Consider the following 23,458-nt stretch of genomic DNA (forward strand, 5'->3'; position numbering starts at 1 on the left):
CTAATTGAGGCTCACTAACGACCAGCATCTGCCCCACCCTCGTGAAAGCCCCTTGGCTGAGCACCAGAGGGAGTTTTTCAATCAACTGACAACCCAAAACTCATCAATTAACCTAGACTGCTAGCCTCCAGGCAAAAAGCTAGAGGATAACAGTACATTTCCTGGGCTGGCAACTTTAACCAGGAAAGTAAGACTTGACAGTGGTGTTCAACGCGGGTCCTCCCTCGCTCATCTAAACACAGGAGAGGGAGCCACAAACAGCAGAACACCAACACCCACAGGGAGAACTTGACAGGCTCCAAAGCCCATAGTGATAGCTAAAATGGTGAAACACAGAAACAGAAGCCAAATGAAAGAGCAAGACACCTCCACCGAAGATGAGATCAATGTGGAGCAATTAGGCATGTTAACAGAGCTAGAATTCAGAGCCATGATCTTGAGGAAGCTGAACAGCATGAGTAAGGACATAGAGACACTGAAAATAAGCCAAATGGAAATTAAAAACCAACAAGAAGAGATAAAAAATGACATATCCGAAATGAAAAACACATTGGAAGGTTTAAAAAGCAGAGTAGGGGAAGCTGAGGACCGGATCAGTGAATTAGAAGACAGGGTAGAAAAAATCAACCAATCAGAAAAACAAAAGGAAAAAACTATTAAAAAACAGGAAGACAGCTTAAGAGAACTATGGGACAACTGGAAACGTAATAATATTCGCATCATAGGAGTCCCCGAAGAAGAAGAAAAGGAGCAAGGGATAGAGAATATATTCAAAAAAATAGTGAGAGAAAACTTCCCTAATTTGGTGAAGGAAGAAGGCATTCAAGTTCAAGAAGCACAGAGAGTCCCAAGTAAGAAGAACCCAAACAGGCCCACACCAAGACACATAGTAATTAAAATGCCACAAATTAAAGACAAAGAGAGAATCCTAAAAGCAGCAAGAGATAAGCAACAGGTTACCTACAAAGGGAACCCCATAAGGCTTTCAGCTGACTTCTCACAAGAAACACTACAGGCCAGAAGAGAATGGCATGAAGTAATCAAAGTCATGAAAAACAAGAATCTGAATCCAAGACTACTCTACCCAGCAAGGCTATCATTCAAAATAGAAGATCAAATAAAGAGCTTCCCAGACAAAAAAAAGCTAAGGGAATACATTAGCACCAAACCAGCACTGCAAGAAATGCTAAAAGGACTGCTGTAAATAGCAGTAGAAATGGGAAGAAAAATAGAACCACACTAAACAAAAATGGCAATAAATAAGTACATATCAATAATCACCTTAAACGTAAATGGATTGAATGCTCCCATAAAGAGACACAGAGTAGCTGATTGGATAAGAAAGCATGACTCATCTATATGTTGTTTACAAGAGACCCACCTCTCAACAAAAGACTCACATAGGTTGAAAGTGAAGGGATGGAAAAAAATTTTCCAAGCAAATGGAAAGCAAAAAAAAGCTGGGGTAGCAATTCTCATATCTGATAAAATAGATTTCAAAATGAAGACCATAACTAGAGACAAAGACGGCCACTACATAATATTGAAAGGATCTATCCAACAGGAAGATATAACCTTGATAAACATATATGCACCCAATATAGGAGCACCAAAATATATTAAAAATCTTCTGGAGGACTTCCAAGGAGAAATCGACAACAATACAATCATAGCAGGGGACTTCAACACCCCGTTGACAGCACTGGATAGATCCTCTAGGCAAAAAATTAGCAAGGAAACAGAGACTCTAAATGAAGCACTAGACCAAATGGATTTAATAGATATCTACAGAGAATTACACCCCAAAACTACAGAATACACATTCTTCTCAAGTGCACATGGGACATTCTCAAAGATAGACCACATGATAGGACACAAACTAAATCTCTACAAGTTCAAGAAGATTGAAATCATATCAAGCATCTTCTCAGATCACAATGGCATGAAACTAGAAATCAATTGCACAAAGAACATGCAAAGACATTTCAACACATGGAGGCTAAATAGCATGTTATTAAACAATGAATGGGTCACCGAGGAGATCAAGGAAGAAATTAAAAACTTCCTGGAAACCAATGAAAATGAACACACAACAACACAAAATCTATGGGATGCAGCGAAAGCAGTTCTGAGAGGGAAGTTCATAGCACTACAGGCCTACCTCAAAAAATAAGAAAAATTTCTAATTGACTGTCTAACCTCACAACTTAAAGAATTAGAAAGCAAACAAAAAGAAAACCCCAGAGCAAGTAGAAGGAAGGAAATAGTAAAGATCAGAGCAGAAATAAATGACATAGAGACCAAAAAAACAATTCAAAGGATCAATGAAACAAAGAGCTGGTTTTTCGAAAAGATAAACAAGATAGATGGACCCTTAGCTAGACTCACCAAGAAACAAAGAGAGAGAACCCAAATACACAAAATCAGAAATGAAAGAGGAGAAGTAACAACCAACACCACGGAAATACAAAAGATCGTTAACAACTACTATGAACAACTATATGGCAACAAATTCGACAATCTCAGCGAAATGGACAAATGTCTAGAAACACACAGTCTCCCAAAACTATTCCCGGAAGAGATAGAAAACTTGAACAGACCAATAACAACTAAGGAAATTGAAGAGGTAATCAAGACTCTCCCAGCAAACAAAAGCCCAGGCCCAGATGGTTTCACGGGGGAGTTTTACCGAACATTCAAAAAAGAACTAACACCCATTCTCCTCAAACTATTTCAAAAAATTCAAGAAGAAGGAAGACTTCCAAACACGTTCTATGAGGCCAGCATAATTCTAATTCCAAAACCAGAAAAAGACACTACGAAGAAAGAAAACTACAGGCCAATATCCCTGATGAACATAGACGCCAAAATCCTGAACAAAATACTAGCAAATCGGATCCAGAAATACATCAAAAAAATTATTCACCATGACCAAGTGGGATTCATTCCAGGGATGCAAGGCTGGTACAATATTCGCAAATCAATAAACGTGATACACCACATAAACAAAATGAAGAATAAAAACCACATGATCATATCAATAGATGCTGAAAAATCATTCGACAAAATCCAGCATCCATTTCTGATAAAAACGCTCAGCAATGTAGGAATAGAGGGATCATATCTCAACATAATAAAGGCCATATATGAAAGACCTACAGCCAACATCATACTCAATGGACAGAAACTAAAAACATTTCCATTAAGAACAGGAACAAGACAGGGATGTCCACTTTCGCCACTCTTATTTAACATTGTACTGGAAGTCTTAGCCACAGCAATCAGACATGAAGAAAAAATAAAAGGGATCCAAATTGGAAAGGAGGAAGTGAAACTGTCATTATTTGCAGATGACATGATATTGTACATAGAAAACCCTAAAGACTCCATCAAAAATCTATTAGACTTAATAAATGAGTTTGGCAAAGTAGCAGGATACAAAATTAACGTCAAGAAATCGACGGCATTCTTGTACATCAATGATGAACTCACAGAAAGAGAAACTGAAAAAACAATCCCATTTACCATCGCTCCAAAAAAATTACGATACCTAGGAATAAACTTAACCAAAGAAGTAAAAGACCTATTTGCAGAAAACTACAGGTCATTGAAAAAAGAAATAGAGGAAGATATAAAAAAGTGGAAGAACATACCCTGTTCATGGATTGGAAGAATTAACATAATTAAAATGTCCATACTACCCAAAGCAATCTATAGATTCAATGCAATCCCCATCAAAATACCAACGACATATTTCATAGAACTAGAACAAATACTTCAAAAGTTCATATGGAACCAAAAAAGACCCCGAATAGCCACAGCAATCTTGAAAAAGAAGAACAAAGTTGGAGGGATCACAATACCAGATATCAGGTTATACTACAAAGCGACTGTAACCAAAACAGCCTGGTACTGGCACAAGAACAGGCATATAGACCAGTGGAACAGAACTGAAAACCCAGAAATGGACCCAAGGCAATACGCTCAATTAATATTTGACAAAGGTGGCAAGAGCATACAGTGGAGTAAAGACAGCCTCTTTAATAAATGTTGTTGGGAAAACTGGACAGCTACATGCAAAAAAATGAAACTAGACCATCAACTTACACCATACACAAAAATAAACTCAAAATGGATAAAAGACTTAAATGTGACCCGTGAATCCATAAAAATTCCAGAAGAAAATGTAGGCAACAAAATTTCGGACATCATACGGAGCAGAATTTTCACTGATACATCACCTAAGGCAACAGAAATAAAGGAGAAAATGAACACATGGGACTACATCAAACTAAAAAGCTTCTGCACAGCAAAAGAAACAATCATCAAAATGGAAAGGCAACCCACTGTATGGGAGAACATCATTGCCAATGATGTATCAGATAAGGGGTTAATTTCCAGTATATACAGAGTGCTCATACAACTCCACAAAAGGAAGACAAAGAACCCAATTAAAAAATGGGCAGAGGAGCTGAATAGACACCTCTCCAAACAGGACATACAAATGGCCAAGAGACATATGAAGAAATGCTCAACATCACTAATCATCAGAGAGATGCAAATTAAAACAACTATGAGGTATCACCTCACACCTGTCAGAATGGCCGCCATCAACAAATCATCAAACAACAAGTGTTGGCGAGGGTGTGGAGAAAAGGGGACTCTAATACACTGCTGGTGGGAATGCAGACTGGTGCAGCCGCTATGGAAAACAATATGGTGCTACCTCAAAAAATTAAAAATTGAACTTCCATTCGACCCAGTGATCCCACTGCTGGGAATATACCCTAAGAAGCCTGAAACACCAATCAGGAAGAATATATGTACCCCCATGTTCATAGCAGCACTATTTACAATAGCTAAGATCTGGAAACAGCCCAAGTGTCCACCAGTAGACGAATGGATCAAAAAGCTGTGGTACATATACACAATGGAATACTATGCAGCGGTAAGAAAGAAAGATCTCTTATCCTTTGAGACGACATGGAGGGACCTGGAAAGTATTATCCTAAGTGAAAGAAGCCAAGCAGAAAAAGACAAATACCACATGATCTCACTTATATACGGAATATAATGAACATAACAGTCTGAGGAATACAGTAGACCCAGACACATGGAAGTAGGGCACAGACTGACATCCCTCAGAAGAGGGGATGGGGGGTGGGGGGTGGGAAGAGATAAACCACAGAACTTATATGCATGTATGCATGACCAATGGACATGGACAACTAAGCCGGGGACAGGGTGGAGGGGGGGTGGGGTGGGGGGTGCCAATGGGGTAAAAAGGTAAAATATCTGTAACAAAAAAATAAATAAATAAATAAAATTAAAAAAAAAAAAAAAAAAAATGAGATCCAATCAGAAATTACCTTATATCCCTTCTATGTTATTTGTGTGATTACAAATTGATGTAACATCAAGTATTGAAACGTTCTCTGAAGAAAACTAAAATAGACTAAGAGAATGGTGGCCATGAGAGTCTGGGGTAGCACTGCTATCTTTCTGGGAGGCCTTCTTGTTTTCCAGCCGACAACATCCATTCAGGTTTTACTTAGCAGTGTATTATACCTACTGAACCTGGTAAAATGAAGAAAAACACGTCTAAGGGAAGAGAAGCTTTTCAAAATTATATGGCAACACAGAGCGAGGTCTCACTCAAAGACAGTTTTCCATTTATATCAGTCTGGGTTCAACTTATAGAGGACACACTTCACCCTAGCTAGGTGATGCAGAAAAGAATTTATTAAATGGAAATCAGCGGCTTTCAGATTTGCTTGGAAGACTGAAGAAATAAGCTTTAGACTGAATGAGGAGGTTGATTTGTCAAAGCCATCCCACAGAGCTCAAGGAAACAACGGTATTGCCAACGTCCGGAAGCCACCCGCCGGCTTTGGAAACCCACGCTCCAGCTGCTGGCTTTGGACCAGTTAACATCTACTAAAACCCAACCAGCACACTGGAAGCCACAAGTCTTGCTTCTCTTTCCACTGAATTCAGTTCATGTTGTCTGCAAGTGCATCTGATTGGTATAACCTAAACCACAAACTTGGATTTGAAGGAATTTGGGGAAATGTATCTTGAGACTCTCCATCTCTGCGGTATAGGAAATTACTAGAAGGAGGCCAAAATATATGCTGAGTTGGTTCATCTCTCTATCCACCACACCAGTTTTCCTTTAAATTATTGTTTATAGAATGGTGCTCATTCCAGCTCCTCCCAATTCTCCAACTGTTCTGAAAAACTAAGGCTGACAGAGATGAGAGGTGGGAGACATCGGCCCTTATACACCACTGCCTCCTGACGCTTTTACTGTGTAAAGCAACAATGTGTCTAAAAGGCCTGAGCCTGCAAGAGATCACATCCACAACACAAGGCCAATGTACAGCAAAATGGCTTTACTGTATGCGCCTGGGTGCAGGTGGGCTGAGTCAAATAAAGTTCAGCACACATTAGAGTTGGGGTGTCCCTCATATACCCTAATTTTAGCTTCCAGCAATTCCTGCTAAGGTACTCTGCATGACCCATTGTCCACCTTGCAGATGGGCTCTGCTGGTATCTCGTCCAGCACCTGCTGGGTTATTCATTGTCTTGCGGATAATCTAGATAGCTCTTATCCTTACTCAACAAAAGGATGAGCTAAGGTCATGCAAGCATCACAGTTTCCAGTCGTTTTCGCCTTTTACAAACACTTACCTTTACCCATTAAAACATTACCAACCATTTTAGTGTCGTTTATAGTTTAAGATTTGTCCAGCAATTGTGAATGGAGGTAGTGTAAACATTCACATGCAGGATTTTGTAAAAACATAAGGTTTTACATCTCTCAGATAAATACTTAAGAGGGACATGCTGAGTTGGGTGGAACATATATGTTTACCTTTATTAAAAATTGCCAAAATGTGTCTAAAGTGGCTGTACCGTATTTCTTTCCAGACAGCAAATTAATGGAAAATAATATTGCTTAGTTTTATTACAGTTATTTTTTTTTTTTAGAGAATGAAAGTTCCAACTATTCCATACCATCACCAGGACTTAGTATTGCTAAGATATTTTTGGTTTTGTTTTTGCCTTTCTAATAGGTAAATAATGGCAAGTGATTGTGGTTTGTAATTTGCCCTTGCTTTTAAATAATGATGAATGATGTTGATCACATTTTCATGTGCTTTTGTTTTTTGCCATCCATACATCTGTTTTAATGAAAGGTTAAAAATTTTGCACATATCTGGGTTGTTTTTTAATAATGAGTTGTGAGACTTCTTAGTAGTGTCTGAATACAAGCATTTTATAAAATCGCTCCATGCCTGTGGCTTCCCTTTGCGCGCGCGCACACACACACACACACACACACACACACACACTTTATTATTATTATTTTTCTTGAAATGTTTATAGCAGCTTTATTTTTTTTTTATTTTTTAATTTTTTTTATCCTCACCAGAGGACATTTTTCCATTTTTTTTTGTTCAGGTAGAGTGGGAGGGAGAGAGAGGAACAGAGAGAGAGAGAGAAACATCGATGTGAAAGGAACACATCGAGTGGCTGCCACCCACACAACCGACCTGGGCCGGGGACAAACTGCAACCGAGGTACGTGCCCTTAGTGGGAACCGAACCCGGGTCTCTCCGGACCGCAGGCCGACGCTCTAACCACTGAGCCAAACCGGCCAGGGCACACACTTTATTTTTGAAAACAGTTGTATATTTAGAGAAAAAGTTAGGTGTTAAGATAATATTCATATACTCTCCACATAGTTCCTCTATTAACATATTATATCATTAGTATAGTATATTTGTTACAACTAATGAACCAAACTTAACACATTATTATTAAATAAATTCCATAATTTTTATTAAGGTAGGCTCTTTGTATTATATAGTTCTATTGGTTTTGACAAGTGCATAATATCATGTATTGATCATCAAAGCACCATACAGAATATATCACTACCTAAAAAATCCCATTTTATTTATTTATCATACCCCGATATCCCTGAATCCCTGGCAAAAGCTGGTCTTTTTTGTTTGTTTGTTTGTTTGTTTGTTTGTTTGTTTAACAGATAAACACAAAAGGATCCTGTGGTTGTATGGACCTGGAGGCTGGTGGGGATGAGGAGGGAGAAGGGCTAGGAATGGAAGAATACTGAGTACTGAGTCAGTGGAGAAAAGTGTCTTTAAGTTTCTCCCTGAGTCTCCATGAGGGGGCATCTTTGGCTATGGGGTCTGAGGAGGGTCTTGGCCCAATCCCATATAAAGAGATCTCAGAATGAAGGTACCTGGGCTAAGAATGCAAATGTACATAAAACATAGCTGACCAGGAGAGCCCGAATCATTGCCTGCAGCTCCCTTCCAAGATTGCAGTGACTGGTGGGGAGAGCGATTCCCCCTGTGAGGCCTGCTTGGGGCCTGTTATTACCCATGGTTGGGTCTGAAAGATTGCACTGAGGTTTTGTTGGTCAAGAGCTAGAGTCCTCAGTAGATTTTATTGTTCTTTCAATATGCAATTTCTTTATGACATAAGAAGTTGAGCATCTTTTTATATGCTTATTAGCCACCTGTAAATCATTGGAGAGGTATCTGTTCAGATCTTTTACCCCTTTAAATGGGGCTATTTTCTTTTTAATGAGTTAATAGATTCTTTGTATATTTTGAGTTAAAATCTTTTATCAAGTAAGTGTTTTGTAAACAGTCTCTCCCAGTGGATGGTTTGTCTTTTCATTCTCTTAATGCTTTTGGTAGAACAGAAGTTTTTAATTTTAATGAAGTTCAACAGAATATATATATATATATATATATATATATATATATATGTATATAATTTTCATGATTATATTTCATTGATATTAAATATATATATTTCCTTGATTGTGCTTTTGGTGTCAAAACTAAACACTTTCTCCAAACCCAATGTCACATATATTTTCTCTCTCTCTCTCTCTCTTTTTAAAATTCCTTGTCAGAGGATATTTTTTCCATTTATTTTCAGACAGAGGAGAAAAGAGGCAAGGGGAGAGAGACATTGATGTGAGAAGACATTGATATGAGAGAGACAAATTGATTGGTTGCCCCCCTCACTACCCTGACCAGGGCCAGGGAAAAACTGCAACAGAGGTACATGCCCTTGACCGAAATAGAACCTGAGACTCTTCGGTTGCAGGCCGATGCACTAACCTCTGAGCCAAACCGGCCAGTCTGTTTTCTATTATTTTATTCTCCAAAATTATTCTAGTTTTGTACTTTACCATTAGGTATATGACCCATTTGAGTTAATTTTTGTAGAAGGTGCAAGGCCTTCATCTAGATTTATTCTGTTTTCTCATCTGAATATCCAATTGTTATAGCACCATTTGATGAAAAAAACTTGAGTTGCTTTGCTTCCTTGGCAAAGATCAGTTTCATACGGGTCTGCTTCTAGCTTACTGTTCTTTTTTAAAAAATTTTTTTTTATTGACTTTAGAGAGAAAGAAGTGAGAAGAGAGAGAGAGAGAGAGAAACATCGATGAGAGAGAACATCGATTGGCCATCTCCTGCATGCCCCCCACTGGGGATCGGGCCCACAACCTGGGCATGTGCACTGACCAGGAATTGAACCGGCGACCTCTTGGGTCGGTGCTCAACCACTAAGCCACACCGGCTGGGCTAGCTTACTGTTCTTTTTCATTAATCTTTGCCTATTTGTTCACCCATGCCATGGTATCTTGATTATGATAGCTTATATCAAGTCTTGAAGTTGATTAGTGTTAGTACTTTGACTTTATTCTTTTTAGTATTGTATGTTGGCTCTTGATTTTTAGGTGTTTGCTTTGTTTTGTTGTTGTAATGACATATACATTTGGAGATCAGTTTGCTGATATACACAAACAACTGGGATTTTGATTGGTATTTCTTTGAATCTGTAGATTAAGCTGAGAAGAAATAATATCTTGACAATGTTGAGTCTTCCTATCCACAAACATGATATACTTCTTAGTTTACTTAGAACTTCTTTAAATCTCTTTCAGAAGAAATTTGTAGTTTTTCTCATATTGATCTTGTACATATTTTGTTAAATTTATTTATACTTAAGTATTTTATTTTGGGAGGGTGCTAATGGAATTGTTTCACTTTTTTCTAAGTTTTATTTCTGGTCAAAGAGTTGTTCATAATTTTCCCTTTTTATCCTTTTAATGTCCATATGGTCAGTAATGATGACCTCTCTTTCATTTCTGATATTACTAATTTATTTCTTATCACTTTTTCTCTTGGTTACCCTGGCTAAATGTTAATCAATTTATTGACTTTTTAAAAAAATCCTTACTCAAGGATATGTTTAGAGACAGGAACAGGGAGTGGGGGAGGAGAGAGAGAAACATTGATGTTAGAGAGAAACATCTATGGTTGCTTCCTATACAAGCCCCTACCAGGACTCAAACCTGCAACCTGGATATGTGCTCTGACTGGGAATCAAAACTGAAACTTTTTAGTGTATGGGATGATGCTCCAACCCACTGGGATGGGGCATAATAATTGTCTAAAGGGCAGCTTTTTAATTTCATTCGTTTTCTCTTTTGGGTTCCTGCTTTTGATTTCATTGATTTCTGTGCTGATTTTTTTTTTTTTTTCTGTTGCTTTAGCCTTAAATAGATCTTTTTTCCCCCAGAGTCCTAAGGTGGAAGCTTAGGTTATTGATTTTCTAATGTATGCATTCAATGCTATAGATTTTCTTTTAAGCATGGCTTTTGCTGATTTCACAAAATTTAGTAATTTATATTTTCATTTTATTTTAGTTAAAAAATTTTTAAATTTGTCTTGAGTGAAACTCTTTTTTAGATCCATGTGCTATTTAAAAGTGGTTGCTCAATGCCTAAGTATTTTGGGATTTTTCTGGCCATCTTTCTGTTATTGATTTCTAATTAGATCCATTGTAGTCTAAGACTATACTTTGCATGATTTTTATTATTTTAAATATGATAAGGTGTATTTTATGGCTAGTCTTTATTATTCTTTCACATTTGAATGATAATTCACTGAATACAGAATTCTAGGTTGGTGGGTTTACCTTACTGAATGCTCCATGCAAGCCTGAGACAAATGTGTGTATTCTGCTGCTATTGTTTGAAGTATTCTATAAATGTTAAGTAGATCTAGTTGACTGACGATGCTGTTCAGTACAAATATGTTCTTATTTATTTTCAAACCTGCTGGATTTTTCAATTACTGATTGAAGTCTCTAACTACAGTCTTAGATGTGTCTATTTCTTCTTTCAGTACTATCCGTTTTTGCATCATGTATTTACTGATTTATTGTTATGTGCATACACATTAAAGTTTGTTATATATTCTTAAAGAATTAGTCCCTTCACCTTTATGTAATGTACCAAGTTGTCCCTGATAGTTTATTTATTCTGAAGTCTGTTTTGTCTGAATTAATGTTGTTACTTGTTTTTTATTAGTGTTAATGTGGTATATCTTTTCTATCCCTTTACTTTTCATTTATATGTATTATTATATTTAAAGTGGCTTTATTATAAACAAACATATAGTTTAGTCTGTATTTTTTGTGTGTGTTTATTTTGTTTTTTTTTTATCCACTCTGATTATTTTTACCTTTTAATGGGTATATTTGGACCATTCACATTTTACAATTATTGTTATGGCTGAATTAATAATTGCCATGTCATTAAGTGTTTTTATTTGTTGTACCTTTTCTTTTCTTTCTTTTTCTTATTTAATATTTCACTGTTTTCTGCCTTTTTATTTTTCATTGGGCATTTTTAAGAATTTTCTTTTCTCTCTTTGAATGTCAATTACACTTAATGGTTGACTTAGAGTTTGTAATATATATTTACAACAAACCTAAATGTATTTCTTCAAGGTAGTGAAGATACCTGCTAGCAGAGTATTTCAAACTTCTCTATCCTACCCATTATAATATCTTTGTTGCTCATTTCAATTGTCCACAGCTATAATTGTCCAATACATTGTTACTATTATTACTCTGAATTTACAGTTTTGCATTAGATCAATGAAGAATTAGAAAAACAAATGCTTTTTATTTTACTTTTATTTATTCTTCCTCTGCCATGCTTTCCTTCTTTCTTTCTTTTTTGGGTGGGGGGTTAATATCCTGTCACCCAAGGATATTTTTTTCATTAATTTTTTGTTGTTTTTTAGAGTAGAGGGCAGTGGAGAGGGAAAAGAGAAAGAGAGAGAGAAACATTGATTATTTTTTATTCCATTCTTTTCTTGCTTGCATTGTTCCTGAGGAGAAGTCTGATATAATTATTATCCTTGTTCAATTATAAGTCAGTGGTCTTTCTGTGTTCTCTGGCCTTTATCAATATTTTCCCTTTGTCTTTGGTTTTCTGAAGTTTGAATATGATATACATAGTGAGATTTTGGGGGTGAGGGGTGTATTTTTTCTGTCTGGTGTTCTGAGCTTTGGATCTATGGTTTGGTTTCTATTAATAATCATTGGAAATTCTTATCAATATATTTTTCCAATATTCTTTCTGTTTCTTTCTTTTTTCTCCTCCTTATATTTCCATTATATGTATATTACATAATGGAATTATTCCACAGTTATTGAATTATTTGTTGTTATTATTTTTTAACTCTGATTTTCTATTTGCATTTTAGTTTTGGTAGTTTCTATTGACCTATATTCAAAGTCGCTGATCCTTTTATTGGCCATGTCTAATGAGCCCATCAAAGGCATATTTTATTTCTGTTACAGTGTTGTGATTTCTAATTTTTTTTCTTTCTATTGATTTTTTTTTTTATTTGGAAGAGAGGAAGGGAGAAGGAGAGAGAGATAGAAATATCAATGAAAGAGAACATCAATTTGCTACTTCCTGCATGCCCCTCACTGGGGATGTGGCCCACATTCCAGGCGTGTGCCCTGAGCGGGAATCCAACTAGCGACCTCTTAGTACGTGGGTCGATGCTTAACCATGAGCCACACCGGCCAGCCTGATTTCTAGCATTTTCTTTTGATTCTCTTTTATAGTTTGTATCTCATTGCTTACATTATTTGTTATTGCATGTTGTCTTCTTTTTCCTTTAGAACTCGGAACATAGTAATAATAGTTGTTTTAATTTCCTTACCTGATAATTCAAAATCTGTGTCATATCTGAGTCTGTTTATGATGCTTTCTTTGTCTCTTCAATCATGTATTTTTTTTTTTCTTGCCTTTCAGCATTCCTGTAATTTATTACTGAAAACTGGACATGATGGTAATGTGATCAAGTGTGAGGTTTATGTTAATCTGTCTAGAAGCTTTAGTTATGTTTAATGTTTCCTGTAGATATGGGTGTTCTCTCTAGTTTCCTTGTTTATTTATATTTTTCTTCTCCCTCCTGTTGTCTTGGGATTTTCTTATAAATGCATTTTTTAAAACATTTTTTTTCTTTATTGATTTTAGAGAAAGAGGAAGGGAGAGGGAGAGAGATAGACATATCGATGAGAGAGAACATCAATTGGCCGCCTCCTACATGCCCCCCACTGAGGATTTGGCCCACAACCTGGGCATGTGCCCTGACCTGGAATTGAACCAGCAACTTCTTGGTGCATGGGTCAATGTTCAATCACAGAGCCACACCGGCTGGGCTATGAATGCATTCTTAAATAGAGTCTATGTCTTCTAACCCACTCAGTTATGATCCATTATTATACTGTAGCCCTGTTAGTGTGGTATAAGATATTGGGGTGAGAAAAAATTATATAACTTTATAATTAAATCTCAGATATTTTTTAGTGGGTGAGTCCATGGAGGGTGTGAGCTAATCAAATATTTCTTAGCCTTTTCCTTCTTTCCCTTACAAGGTAGGAAAGCTACAGAACTATGAAATTCTCTAAATACCCTTCCTCCATGTCCAGCAAGACTGGTAAAATAGTTTTTCGTGAAAGAAATGCTTTTGGTATGATTGATTACTTTACTTTGGGCACACCTCAAAATGGTTACTTTTCACCTCAAGTATAAGAGAGTTTTTTCTCTCTGAATTTTACCATGGGAACCCAGTGGGGTTCTTGAAGGGAAAACCCAAAATCATGGGGGAGATCTCTTAGGACTGGATCCCCAGGTGTTTTTAACTCTCAAGCTTGCTCGCTCTCAGCCTTTAGCAATTCATCAATCACTATTGACGTGTTCTTACCAATTACTGCTTCCAGAAGCTTCTATTTTCAGTAAGCTGAATTCAACTATGATTCTCTGTATTTGTCTGTCTCTCTAGTTTTGAGATGAAAGTTTGCCTTGCATCCTCAATTACCTGATGGATCTAAGAAGTCATTGATGTTTCAGTCTGTTTGGATTTTTTCTTATTTTGAGGATAGAAATGATGACTTTCAACTTCAACTGGAGTCCTCTGAAATTTCTTGTGTGTTATTCAAAGTCTATTAGTTTTGGGAGGTTTCTTTTGTTGTTTTTTGACAATTAGTTTTGATGAAATTAAATATGTGTTATGCTTTTGATGTCTATCTAAGAAATCTTTGTCTACCTCAAGGTCACAATAATTTTCTTTAAAAGGACCAGTTTTAGCCTAGCTGATGTGGCTCAGAGATTGAACATCAACCCATGCACCAAGAGGTCACCAGTTCAATTCCCAGCAAGGGCACATGCCCAGGTTGTGGGCTCAATTCCCAGTGGGGGGGTATGCAAGAGGTAGTCAATCAATGCTCTCTCTCACTAATGTTTCTAGCTCTCTCCCTCTCACTTCTTCTCTCTCTAAAATCAATAAAGAAAATAATGTCTTTAAAAAATGTTGCCCTGGCCTGTTTGTCTCAGGGGTTAGAGCATCAGCCTGAGGACCAAAGAGTCGCAGGCTCAATTCTGGTCAAAGGCACATACTTGGGTTGCAATTGAATCCCTGGACTTGGTTGGGGTTGTGCAGGAGGCACCCAATTGATATGTCTCTCACATTGATGTGTGTGCGTGTCTCCCCCCCTCCCACTCTATCTGGAAAAATAGCCTCATGTGATGATTAAAAATAAATAAGTAAGTAAATAAATAAATAAATAATTGTGTCAGTTTTAGGCTTTGCATTTAGGTTTACCATTCATTTAATATTTTTATGGCAATGAGACAATAATTGATATTCCTTATTTTTCTTTGTATCTAGGTTTCTAATTGTTCCAGTACCATTTGTAGAAAAGATTATATAATTTCTCTTTTGAATTGCCTTTGCAACAATTGAGACTACCCCAGGTTTTCTTCTGTTCCATTTACTTATTCTTTTGTGAATATAATAGTGTCTTGATTATTGTAGCTTTATGGTCATGCACCAGGCAATGTGAAACTTATAATTTTGTTTATATTTTCAAACTGATTTTGGTTATTCAAATTCTTTTATCCTGGAGGAAACACAGTTAGAAAACTCCATCATGCTCTGACCTTCCTTTCTCATGTACAGAGGAAGGCTAAGAAATGCTTCCTTAAGTCACAGCCAAAATACTCACCCACTTCAAAAACAAACATCAAACACTGAGATTTAATCATAAGATTATAGAATGCTTCAACAGGAATGAGCATGGATAGGCTTAACTGTCCCCAGTCTAAGGGGAATAGCATTCAGTCTTTCACAGTTTGATATGATGTTAGCTGAAGGTTTTATCTAGGCCCTTTATCAAGTTACGGGAGCTCCTATTATTTCTAGTTTTCTAAATCTTTTACCTTGAATGGATATTAATTTTTGTCAAAAGATTTTCTGCAATGATTGAGATATGTTTTGTTTTATTTAATTTGTTGATGTAGAGAATCCCATTAATTAATTGATTTCTGAATGTCAAACCAGCATTGCATTCCAAAGATAAATGCTTCTCGGTCTTGATATATTACCTGCTTTATAGATTGCTGAATTTGCTTTCTTCATATTTGCTTGATAATTTTTGTATTTGTGTTCATGAGGAACATTTGTATATAATTTTCTTTACTAGTAATATCTGACTTATTTTGATGTCAAGATAATGCTGGCCTCATTCAGTGGGTTGGTAGTGCTTCCTTCTTTTCTATTTTTAGGAGAACTTTATGAAGAATTAGTAGTATTATTTCTTAAGTGTCTTACAAATTTAAGAATGAAATTATCTAGACCTTAAGAGTCAAGTTTTGTGAAAGGTCTGAGATTTTGCACATCTTGCAAGTTAATAAATCATATGAACAGTTTCATGGGTGTTGGAGACATGAGAATGTGGGCTCGAGGGTGAAGCAGTTTATTTCTCACAGTAGCAGTGCTGTATTAGCAGCATTTTTGCCTCAGTTTCTTGGACCTCATTTCTCACAAGGTGACACAAAAAGATCCAGGTAAGACCTGAACTTGCAAGAGATAGGTACGGAGTTTAGGGAATTCAACTCTTTATAGTAGGCAGTAAACATGTTTGTCCTTTGGTCTGGAGGGGAACATCATCTCTGTCTCCCAATACTATTTCCTATATGAAGATATTGAGAAGATTAGGCAGATAAACAGTGTATCAGTGTCTCACTTAAAGACATGCAGAGATGCAAGAGATCCAAATTCAACAATAAAAATGCAATTTCTTGCCCTGGCCTGTTTGGCTTAGTGGTTAGAGTGTCAGCCTGCAGTCCAGACCGACCCGGTTTCGGTTCCCGCTCAGGGCACGTACCTCGGTTGCGGTTTGTCCCTGGCCCAGGTTGGGTAGTGCGGGTGGCGACCGCTCGATGTGTCCCTTTCGCGTTGATGTTCCTCTCTCTCTCTCTCTCTCTCCCACTCTATCTGAGCAAAAAATGAAGAGGTGTCCTCAGGTGAGGATTAAAAAAAAATGCAATTTTTTTACTAGATGGAGTACTATTTAGGTTAGTTATTTCATTAAGAGTGAGTTTTGGTGGTTTCATTTTCTTAAAGAAAATATTTCTTTTCATATAATTTAATACTTTAACTATATTAAATTGTTGTTAAATGACTGGACATAGTGTTTTCTCTGTCCATGAGGCCCTTCTTCTTTTAAAAATCAGATACATTTGTTTCAACCTTCAAAATCCTGCTCAGATATGTGCACAACTGTGAAAACGTATATCCAAGTTTCCCTTTATAAGAAAAATGAATGCCGTCTTTCCCTTTTCTGCCAAATAGTCAGGGCCATTTTTATGCTGTATCATTATGGTTCAGAGTTCTATAGTTAATTTTTTATGTGCCTAATTCTCAAAAAACTCTCATCTTCTATGCTCACTCAACTTTCTCCACCTTAGAGAAAATAAAATGATTGATTTAATTGATACTTTGGTGTAAAAGACTGCATTTCCACCCTACATGGGAATGTTCAAATTTTTTAAAGGGAAGGTTTTATTTTAAAGAGGTTTCCAATATTTAAATCTTGAAAGGGGTTTGCTGATTCTGAGTCAGTGAATTACCAAATGAACCTAGAGACACACACACATACTCACATGCACACCTATACACACACTCACAGACTTAGACATTTTTTCCCCCTACAATCAGGAAACCATTTGAATGTTTAATGAACCTAGAGATTAGGCCAGAGCAATATTAGGTTAACACTAGATATTTTCCTCTGTTATTTTAAAGGATGTGTTTTATACTCCTTGTAGATAAAAATGGAAAATTAGGCAGAAAAAAATTAATTAATTATATGAGGACATGCAAAACTTTTTCTAGATGCACCAGTTAAAATATGCCTAAACCAACTGCACATTTATCTAAGTTAGAGATGTGTTCGGTGGCCACTACAATTTTAGAATGTCCACTTTCATCTTCGACATGGAATGCTCATCAATCCAATAAAATTGCATAATTTATTTTATTGGAGGTTTTCTATCTTTGCCTGTCAGCTAAATAGAGACTAAATGAGAATTTTTAAAATTATACAATGAATATTCTCACTTAACAAGATATTTAAATTTTTTTGGCTATTTAAAAATCATTTACTAGATTAAATAATTTACATGAAATCATGTTCTGGCTGCTTTCTCAACATTATAGAATGGTATATAATCATTTCTAAAAAAGTTATTTTCTATTTTAGTTATGTTACTTAAATATTATGTCTATTAAACATTTCTGTATGTGCTTATAAATTTTAATGTCTAATTAAATTTGATGTTCAAAACTTCATTGTTCACTTTTGATATCTATGAATCAACTAGAACTTGCTAACAGTGCCAAGAAAGAAAATAGTATTAGAGGAATCACTGATATAGATTTAAATGCTTATTGGTACATACATTAAAATCAATTCTCTAACAAGTTCTTTTTCTTGTAAGCCTCATAGATCTACAGTATTGGTTTTCTTACTTTGATGAATTACAGCAGTTGTTCTCAGCTGAGGGAAAATCTGTCCCCAAGGGCACATTTGGCAAGGTCTGGAGACATTTTTGGTTTTCACAGCCGAGGTGGGAGATATGACTGGCACCTAGTTGGTGAAGATCTTAGACACCTCCCACCCCTTCCCCAACAAAGAATTATCCAGTCCAAAGTGTTAATATTGCAAGAGTGAAAAACACTGACTGACAGTCTGAGGAAAGAAGATGTAGATACATAAGTTACTATATCTAAATTGGCACTAATACTTAGCTGATTCCAAGCACCATTAGGGTTTTCTATTTGCCTCTCCTAATTTAATCTTCACACGACCCAAAGTAAGTACTATTTTAATTATTTAATACACATATGAGGAAATCTGTTATGTCTCATGTAGAAAATATTAATGATTATTGGCTAGAAAAACAATAAACTTTTTGAACATTTACCTGTTCTATGTACATTTTTATGCATTTAAAATAGTATTTCATTTAATTCTAGCTACTACCATGTGAAACAGTTTCTACCTTCATTTCATACTGGGAAAATAAAGCTTAGGAAATATGGGAAAATATCAGAGCCAATCAATAGCAGACTAGATTTATATCCTAACGGTGCCTGGCCACAAACAAAGCTCTTTCTAACACTATGTGATCTCTTCCCTTTTTTTCCCCCACAATACAAGTTATTATTATTATTATTATTATTATTATTATTATTATTTTTGCAGCCAGTAGAGAGTAACTGAGATTAGTAATGATTACAAATTAAAACAATGTATAAGTAATTCCCAAGGACTGCTATATAAATTATAAGCTTTGAAGTCTAAATGTCATTTAATTAAAATGCTTTAGAAATGGCTGTGGCTGCAATTAGTAGAAAACCTTACTAATAATGGCCTAACCAATGAAGATTCCTCCCATAATGAGAAGACATGGTGTTGTTCTTTTTTATTATAGCAGGAGTGTTTCAGTGATTCTATGAAGTCAGGGTCCCTGGTCAGCACATCTATTATACTCATGTCTGTTTTCTCATGGTCACACACTTTTTAGAGCAGTTTCAGCGTTGTTTTGTCACCCTACAGAGAGCAAAGGAGAAGCAGAAAAGACTTTATTCTTATGATACTTTTCGGGGGGTGGGGAAAAGAAAGTTCTTTCCAAAAACCCTAAGTAGACTTACTTTACATTTCATCAGTCAGAACGAAGTCACACAGTCACCTTTAGCTGCAAAGGGGGCTCATTTTTCTTTCTATTCCTTCAAGGACCAGGTTAGGAATGCTTTTTAAAAATATTTATTTATTTAATTTTTTTTAGGGAGAGAGAAACAAACATTGATGTGAAGGAGAAACATCAGTGGCTGCCTCCTGCAAATCTCCTACTAGCCACTATGGAAAACAATATGGTTTTTCCTCAAAAAAATTAAAAATTGAATTGTCGTTTGACCCAGTGATCCAACTTCTAGGATATGTGTGCTCTACATTAGAGGGAAGCACATGTCAAAATGTTCTGAGAATATGTGGGTGTGATTGATAATCACTCTAAATTTCAAGGAAGATTAAAAATGTAAACATAGCCCTGGCCAGTTTGGCATGTATCTGGGTTACAGGTTTGATCCCAGGCCAGGTCACGGTCATGCAGGAGGCAACCAACTGAGGTGTCTCTCTCACATGGATGTGTCTTCCTCTCCCTCTCTCATCCCCCCTCCCTTCCACTCTCTCTAAAATTCAATGGAAAAGTATCCTCAGGTGAAGATTAACAACAACAAAAACATAGATTAAATTTTAATCTCTGAGAGACAAAGCATTCAAACTATGAAAGTAATTTCCTGAAGAGCTTGGAACATAGCATGACATGTGAGGATAGAAGGGAGAGAGACATATTTTGGGGGGGTGGTTCTATGAAAGAAATGGGAAAGGGCTGTTAAAATAGTTTCAGTAAGAAAGAGTCCATTATCATTGAACATTGCATGTAATAATGGAGGTAATAAGAACAGTTTTAGAACTCTATCCATCAGAAGAAATAAAACAAAACAGAAAATGTAATCCAGCTCCTAACAAAGAGGTATTTTAATTATTGTAGGAAATGGAAAGCAGAACTACTTGCTCCTACTTTGCTTCTAAACATTTTATAGAAAATAATGATCGATCTTCAGACTGTTAAGTTAAAGCCACCATGGTAGTCAGCACCCTTGAACCAAATAGAGGAGGAAATATTTTCATGGTATTCATCATTTATTGGGTGCCTGCTATTTGATCTGTCCTCAGCAATTTACATAAATCTTCTCTAACCTTCCTGAGAACACTGTGAGATTGATATTATATTTCTGGTTTTTTAATGAAGAAACTAATGCTAGACAGATAAAATAAAATGCTCAAGGTCATTCCAATGTAACTTGTAGAACCAAGAGACATCTGATTAAAAATCTATGCCTGTCTAAAATAATAGGTAGGCTATGTAGGAAGGCGATATTAAGGCAACTATAATATAATTGTAAAAGCACTTGATGTGGTGGATCAGATAAATTTAAAAAATGAGAAATGCACTAGACAATTAGATATGGGCTAATATACTCCATTTTAAAGAGATAAATGTTGATTCTAAAAACCCATAATTGATAAGTCTGACATCAGTCAATTACACTAACAGATGATTTTGAACAATTTGAGGGTGAGGGAAATGATGATTACGTGTATAACCATGAGTTTAATTAGAATAATTAAGATAAAGTTCATCTGTTTTTGGTTTGTTTATTTTTGGACCAGGAAGTATCATAAATTCAGAGTTTAAGTAATGTACAAAACTTTACTGTAAATGAAACTGACAGAAAGACGTGTATTCTAGCTTGCTGTTTAATAGCCTATCTAATTATATTCTTATAGTTTATAGTCTTATATTCTTATATTCATTGGACTTAGCACAAATTCAGAGCTGATTGAAATGACTCATATAACAAATACCGACGGGAATCAAGCAAGAACATCATATAAATATGCTACATATTTTGGCCTTGGCCTTATTTTATTAAATTTGTTAAAGCAAAAGAAAATTACATTCATTTTTTTCCTGCTAATACATTCTCATTGTAAAAGTTTCAAAGTATATAAAAAAAACATAGGTTTCCCTTAATAGCATACACCCGAAATAATTATTTTAGTAATTTTACAGTTTTCTTTAAAATTTTTATATATAAATGAATGCATATATATATTTAAATTATGATGTTAAACATATAATTCTGTAATCTACTTTTTCATTCAAGTTGAGCATATACATCCCCACTTGGAAAAATATAATTTACCACATCCATTGTAACTGTAAGATATTCGTTTGTGTAAACAAACCATGTCATACATAGTAAAATTGTATTGATGAATATTGTTTTCATGGTTTGTTTTACATATGTATGATTATATTAACATCCTTTTAACTGTAAATATATTCATTCTGTCTTTCTTTAGAGTGATTTACTAGATGTAGAATTGCTGGTCAAAAGTATGTGAATATTTAAAACATAATAAAACTAAACTAAAATTATATACACATTTAAAACAATAAATATTGTTAGACTACTTATAATAGTTTATTCTTAGCACCAATATTTAATAAGAGTTTCTGTTTTCTACCTTTGATAACTTTGGACTATTTTACTTTTTGTTAATCAATACTAGACAATTTATACCTCAATTTTATTGTGATTTTCATTTCTTTGATTAGTAAGTTCAATTAAGTATTTTTCATATTATTTTTCTTTTCAATTTCAAACTGAACATTTATGTCCTTTGCCTATTTATCTAGAAGAATGCTCATTCTTTTTTATTCCTTGCATTTGCTTTTTACATAAGAAAGGTATTAAAATTGTGAAATTTTGCAGTATCACATCTGGATTATTCATTTTTGAATTATTGTTTCAAAGTAATGTGTTTTCTGTGCCTATCACCCCACTTCACTCAACAAGCAGTTGCACCTGTTTAGAAACATCAGTCAGTGATGTCCATCAGTTTTTCTCTCCTTTATTTTTATTTTTTTTACCAATAATTATATAGTTTCTTATTTTTAAATATTACTATAATTTTTTCCATCATATATTACTTAGGAAATTTTACTTAGGTTTTAGAAAGCAAGGGAGACCGATAGACATGTTTAGTACACCATTTTAAAACTAAAGGTCCTGTCAATAGATTTTATCAGTGTTTTAAAATAGTAGTATTTAATGGCCCACATGACCTTTTCATGTGACAAAAGAAAAACAAAAGGAGATATTGTTTATCTGACTGAATTAGTGTTCAAACCCATATCTCAAAAGACTGACACTGTGACCCAAGACACAAACAATCTAGTTAACAGAAAGGATTATGAACTTTTTCCCTATAGACTTTAAATATTTGCTCAGTCTTTTCACAAATGTACAATCTGGTGACTGTTTAGCAGCAATTCTGAAAAAAAAAAAAAATAACACTTTCATTTGCCACAATGGTGTGTGATATTTCTTTTAAAAAGAAAGGCAGTGAGAGTGCTTTTTAAAAATTAGGCATGTATTAATCATGGAGATAACAGGTTTGTGGTCCTACACATTGGCAAGACCACGACTTGAATACTTGATTCATTTCTGAGAAGGACTACAGCCACTATGGAAAGCCTTCTTGGTGCCTTTTTAATAGCTGAGGACAGGAGGGGATAAGAACAGTAGGAGGTATAAAATCCATATCAGACACTGTAATTCTAAAGGCAGAAATCAAGTTAAATAAAGCAAAACATGAATGAGCTATCTCCCAATGTGCAAGTAATCTATCCAAGCTTTAATGGCTTTGGAAAGGAGGTTCCTGAGTTGAAGTTCATGTTGAACTAGATCAGCTCTCACTAAGAAATACTAATTGATGTCATTTGCCCTCTTAAATTGAATGGACAAAACAGGGTAAAATATTTTCATCATATAATGAAATAAATTATTTCAAATAGGATAACAATTTCAAAATAGAAATTTATATTCATCATATTCCACAGAGCTAGGAAGACTTTCAAGAAAATTAAGAAAGATAATAAAATTATAGAGTTAGGAAAGCGATATGAAAACTGAAATTCATGGAACCAAAGGTTTATATAAAAATATATATTGAAAAAGGAAGAAAAATATATGTCAGGAGAAAATATAGCCTGTAAAATTTAGTCAAAGAAACCAATTCTGAAAATATTGCCTCTGAAATTGAAGGACAAAGGTGA

Source organism: Molossus molossus, unplaced genomic scaffold, assembly GCF_014108415.1.
Source record: "Molossus molossus isolate mMolMol1 unplaced genomic scaffold, mMolMol1.p scaffold_m16_p_14, whole genome shotgun sequence".
In the NCBI taxonomy this organism is placed as follows: domain Eukaryota; kingdom Metazoa; phylum Chordata; class Mammalia; order Chiroptera; family Molossidae; genus Molossus; species Molossus molossus.